This window comes from Bidens hawaiensis, unplaced genomic scaffold (genome assembly GCF_021521415.1).
Source record: "Bidens hawaiensis isolate Kalapana, Puna unplaced genomic scaffold, B.hawaiensis_p1.1 tig00005013_1, whole genome shotgun sequence".
In the NCBI taxonomy this organism is placed as follows: Eukaryota; Viridiplantae; Streptophyta; class Magnoliopsida; order Asterales; family Asteraceae; genus Bidens; species Bidens hawaiensis.
In genome coordinates, this window is record NW_027491317.1 from 575,319 (window position 1) to 581,937 (window position 6,619).

Consider the following 6,619-nt stretch of genomic DNA (forward strand, 5'->3'; position numbering starts at 1 on the left):
GGATGAGTATCCAGCTTGCTGATCGTTCTGTGAAATACCCTCGAGGGGTGGTCGAGAACATGCTTGTTCGTGTCGACAAGTTCATCTTCCCGGTGGACTTTGTCATTCTGGACATGAACGATGATGATAGTGTACCGCTTATTCTTGGTCGACCATTCCTTGCCACTGCACATGCGTTGATCGACGTCTGCGAGGGTATGTTGATCTTGAGATTTGGGGATGAGAATGTCACCTTTGACGTTCGACAGTCACTTAAACACCCCAAGTCCGCTGATGACTCCTTGTACTTCATTGATACCATTACGGAACATGTTGGGGAGTTTTTCAGTGAGATCTGTGGAGGATCTGCCTCCGACACTCAGATTCTCGATAGGGACATTCCGGAGATTGAGATGGTTGCCATGACCGATCAGTCAACGGAAGATGACACTGAGTCACATTACCCTGAGTCTGAAGTATATTCTAGGATCGTACAAGACGATCCGATGGACCGACCTTCTGTCGAGAGCCCCCCTCATTCCTTAGAGCTTAAGGATTTACCCACCCATTTGGAGTACGCGTTTTTGGACGAGGAGAAGAAGCTGTCGGTTATTATTGCATCTACTCTAACGGAGGTCGAGAGAGAGAGAGAGATTGTTGAGGGTGCTTCGAGAGCACCAGGAGGCCATTGCATGGAAGGTTATCGACATTAAGGGTATCAACCATTCGTTCTGCACTCATAAAATCCTCATGGAGGATAATTATAGGACTATCGTTCAGCTGCAGCGGCGGCTTAATCCGAAGATGCAGGAGGTTGTGAAGAAGGAAATTATTAAACTCCTTGATGCGGGGATCATTTTCCCCATTTCTGATAGTTCTTGGGTTAGTCCAGTCCAAGTGGTTCCTAAAAAGGGTGGCATGACTGTCGTCACCAATGAGAGGAACGAGCTCATTCCCACTAGGACTATGACTGGTTGGAGAGTTTGCATTGATTACCGCAGACTGAATGATGCCACGAGAAAAAACCACTTTCCTTTACCTTTCATTGATCAGATGCTGGAGCGTTTCGCAGGTAAGCAGTATTACTGCTTCTTGGATGGTTTCTCTGGGTACTTTCAGATTCTGATTGCTCCCGATGACCAGGAGAAAACCACGTTTACCTGCCCATACGGCACGTTTGGCTATAGATGTATGTCGTTCGGATTCTGTAACGCTCCAGCCACATTTCAGAGGTGCATGGTGGCTATATTTCATGACAAGATCGAGGATGTTGGCCCATAGAGGTATTCATGGATGATTTTTATGTGTTTGGGAGTTCTTTTGATCAGTGTCTCTCCAACCTTGAGAGGATGTTGACCCGATGCGTTAACACCAACCTAGTCCTTAACTGGGAGAAGTGTCACTTCATGGTACGCGAGGGCATCGTTTTGGGGCATCGTATTTCGAGTGCGGGGATAGAGGTCGACCGAGCGAAGGTCGAGACCATTTCTAATCTTCCCCCACCCACTTCTGTGAGATCGATTCTGAGTTTCTTGGGTCACACCGGGTTCTACCGTCGGTTCATCAATGATTTTTCTAAGATCGCGAGACCCATGACCAAACTTCTGGAGAAGGATACCCCGTTTGTGTTTTCTGAGTAGTGTATCGAGGCGTTTGATCTTTTAAAAGACAAACTCGTTAACGCCCCGATCATGATTGCTCCTGATTGGTCACTTCCCTTTGAGTTGATGTGAGATGCGAGCGACTTCCCAGTCGGAGCGGTTCTTGGACAGCGGAAGGATAAGCACTTCCATCCGATTTCCTATGTTAGCCGGATCTTGAATGGTGCACAGGAGAGTTACACCACCACCGAGAAAGAGCTTTTAGCTGTGGTGTTTGCGTTCGATAAATTCAGGTCCTATCTAGTTCTGTCCAAGATGATTGTGTACACGGATAATTCTGCCATTCGTTATCTCTTTAGCAAACGGGATTGTAAGACCCCGAAACCCAGGAGTCCTACAGTTGGTCATCATACCCAAATATTATTAAGTAATGTGAAAAACAGTTTCAATTTATTAAAAACGAGTCTAGAGTTACATGCAGCAGAAAAATGTTCAAGTACAAAACCCAAAACCAGGAAATATGTCCAAAAACCAAATTTTAAATACGTCTAGTAATGAAAGAAAAGAAAACAGTTTGTTTTATTAATTTTTTCGACTAGATATGCCTTCAACCATCCAGGTAGCTTCAAGCACATCTAAGCGGTAATTCCCAACTGCTCGACCTGAAAATCAATCTAACATATATGCAAAAGTAAGTAACGCTGAGTGAGTTCTAGTTTTATAGACTGTACTTGAAACAATATAATTTGGCAATCAGTTCCTAAAACAACTTACATAATCTTATCATAACATAACCTAGAGTAATACAAAAGGTTTATAAGGGTCAACCATTTGCCCCAAGGACATATCAAACACCAAGTCTGATATGTTAGGGGACTCTATGTGTTTTGCCTTGATCAAGGACTCTATAAGTTTTGCCTCAAGAAGAAGACTCTATGAAATTGCCTCCTGGAGAGGACTCTATGGGTTGACACGGCCCATGCATAATTACCATAAGCGTACATCCTCGTAGAACATCCTTACCCATACTTTAAATCATGCGTAAACATGTACAAAAAAAGAAAAATCAAACGTAAACAATAACGTGAAATCACCCATGCTTGTAGTAAGTTGATTCCGTGTTGATGTGTAAAAGAATTAGACACCGTATATATATATATATATATATATATATATATATATATATATATATATATATATATATATATACATGCACGTATGCATGTATATATAAACATAAATTCCTTTGTTTGTAAAGCATATTAGCCCAAGGAAAAAGGTAAAACATTTAAAAATGGGCTCGTAGAACTCACCTTAGCGAGGTACACAGAAATATCTAAGGGCTACAGGATTTTAGAAACCGCAAACTCTAACACGAGTTCAAGATCCTACAGAAAAAAAAAATAATCTTCATAATCAATAACTCTACACATACCCTAAGTTAGCCATCAATACGTGTGTTAGCTAGGTCTCAACGAACCCGTTTACAAACTTATAACATGGGTCGGTTAATACCCGAACATCGGGTGGCTCTAGTTTAGCATTATTAAATGATGTTCCGACGTACGGTTCTCTATAGTCCCAACCTTTTAACAAGTTTTTAACTTATTATTTATTGTAAAAACATGATTATATTGTGATGTCATCATATAAAGCATCAACTATTCAAATATACGCAGTTGGTTTTTAAGACAAGAAATTCAACAATTAAACAAGTGACTCATGCTACCAAAGTTAGGTCTAAATGCATGCATGCAATTGTAGCCAAGGCATAACCTATCAGAGCACGGTTACTTGTTGCATGTGAACACCCCATTCCCTGTTCTACAACAGTGGGCATGGCGGACCGTACATGACCGTTGCAACCACCGGGAGAGTTCATGCCTACTCTTTGTTCTTGTCATTTAATCGGACCACTCAACTATTAAAGTTTATGCGCACCAAACACACGGTTTCTGGTAAAGAATGCAACAAATAAGAACGTACCGATACGGCGAAACCTAACAGGAGAATAACTAAGAACCCGAGTTTAACCGTCACAGAATGAGCGAACAGATCGGGAAAGAAATAGCGGAATGGTTTGAGAGGGTCGCCAACAAATTCTTATATAGGGAGAAGCCGACGCCCTACCGATGGCCAAGAGGGAAGGTTGACTCGGCGATCTTGGCTTTCACGTCGGCCGTCGGCACAAGGAGGTACAAGATGAGTTTTTAGAACTCACGTACAGGAGGTTTAAAAAAGTAGGTTAAATGAAAATATTTTACATAGAGGCCCCTAAAGTTCTTAAAATGAATATCTTGCTCCCAAAGTTATTATATCAAGAGTCACTTAATTACAATTCATACCATGCAGTTACTAGTTAACGGTTTCTCCATTGATTTACAAACTCCACAACATTTGGACACCCGAAAGTGGGGCGTTACAAGTCTACCACCCTTATAATAGGTTTCGTCCTCGAAACTTGTAGTATATATAAAAAGAGAATTGAGGATTGGGCTTCTCCTTTCGGTCAAGTATAGCGATGGATGCTCCGTTGTTGATCAAACTTTCGCCAACTTCTATGCCATTTACTCTTCCTTTACAAAGAATACCATAGTGGAAATATAATGCCAGAAGAACCCCCGTATTTATTTATTTATTTAGTTTTCTTTCTTTTTTTTCCCAACAGAGTTAGACGATGTGGAACCTTAGAAATAAACAAAGCTACTGACACCTCAATGCATAACCCTTACGACTATAATCACATAGATGAGCCTCGGCATTAAACAACTACAGTCACCATAATCGTAACCGAGCTGCTATACGGATGTTTAAGTTGAATAATTTTTTTTGACATACGATACTCACCTCGAAAGTGGATAACCATTCCATCCCGAGAAAGATGACAAAAAAATCATCCTAGGTTCTAAGGAATAGTCTAACTAGAATTTATACTCGATAGTTCCACAGGACAATCACTAATAGCTTTATTTGTATGCTAGAGTTACTGCACGCAATATATGCTTCAGAGGCAACGCCTAACTAATCCAATGTTTTGCACAAAGGCAGGATATGATAGCTATGAAAATCCTACTAACTTTGTAATCACCCGAAAAAGAAAAGCAGGAATACCATTAACCAAAAATGTACCTGACACGTCTTTGGCTTGCTTGGTAACTTCCTTGATGTTGAAAGCCCTAGCTTTAGCTTTTTGGTTTGTTGTCGGCATCTGCATTGGAAGATTTCTCTTGACCAAATCCACTAGGTTTACCCTTGGGGCAGTGATTAGAGAGGTGTCCAGTCGCACCACATTCACTACACTTAGCACTAGGACAATTAAACGAAAAATGTCCTGTCTTCCCACATCTAAAGCATAGGTTTAAACCCAGGCGTCATTCCCCATGATGACTCTTACCACACTTTCTACATCTTTCAACAAACTCATCCCCCCTAAAATCCAACGCTTCCGTCATCGCTTTCTTCCCAGCCGACATAGAATCATTTCCCCCATACCGTTTGCCATTGAGGTTAGAATTTGAGTCCCAATCCTTTTTAGATTCAGTCGAGCTTGCCATCTCTCTCTGATCATACAAAGTGCCAGCCAGAGTAACCACTGAGCGAAAGGTATTCATATCGGAGGTCACCACTCCCTTACGAACATCCACTGGGAGACCCTTCACATATTTCTTAATTCTCTTACTTTCAGGGGTAACCATATTGGGACATAGACGAGCCATTTGATTAAACTTAGTAGTATACTCATGATGGGTCATGGTACCCGCTTCCAGGGTTAAGAATTCCTGCTCGATTTTATCCACTTCATGCGGAGGACAAAACTGTTCGACAACCAACTGCTTCAATTCTTCCCAAGTCATCCTCCTAACGGCCCTGTCTCCCATTGCCTGAGTCAAATTATCCCACCAGCACAACGACTCTGAACGAAACGAGGCAGAGGCAAAAGTAACCATGTCAACCGCCTTACATTTACTAATCTTCAGAACAACCTCCATTTCCCTCACCCATTGGTGTGTCGATGGCGCGTCCTTAGTGCCATCAAAATTAGGAGGGTCGCACTTCTTAAAATCCCCGTATGAACAACTCCGACCAGTAACCTTAACCGCACGAACCCCTTCCTCGTCATCACTCGTTTCAATCCACTCAGTTTCATCTCGACCATTCTTTACCTTATCTTCCTTGCCAGAACTCTTAGCAACAAACAATTCTTCCATAGCCTTAACAGCCTCAGCAACGATCTCCAGAATAGCGCGATGAAGAAACCTGGTAGACCTCATCCGCGATGGCCGCGCGCATTGAAGGATCTAACGTGGGATCATAACCCTCCTCATGAACCGGGGTCTCTTTCCGCTCAGGAATCGGGTTCTCTCTCTCAGTCTCGACACGCGGCCTACGACCACGACCGCTGGGACGACCTCTCTTCACTGTACGGGTATTGACCATATCTTATTCCTACAAAGACAGAACCCTAACACACTCAAGCACAAGTAGCATTTAGAACATGGAAGGTAACGGTAAAGTGCTAATAATGTTGATCAAATGTTATTAATTGTTTACTTTACCCGCCCATCATAAGCACCCCTGCCCTTAACCATATTAGAATCCCATTTAACACTTAAGAAATTTATGCACATAATAAAATCATAATGCTTATAAAAATGAATAAACAAATATAAAAATTACCTCTTGTCGTGCAGCTACTCACGGTTGGCATTTCTAGTCCTTCCTCTTATAGTTCGAGTCCAAGCATTCAAGAATGCTTTGATCCCTCGAACAATGGCTCTGATACCAACTTGTAAGACCCTGAAACCCAGCAGTCCTACAGTTGGCCATCATACGCAAATATTTTTAAGTAATGTGAAAAACAGTTTCAATTTATTAAAAACGAGTCTAGGGTTACATGCAGTGGAAAAATGTTCAAGTACAAAACCCAAAACCAGGAAATATGTCCAAAAACCAAATTTTAAATACGTATAGTAATGAAAGAAAAGAAAACAGTTTGTTTTATTAATTTCTTCGACTAGATATGCCTTCAACCATCCAGG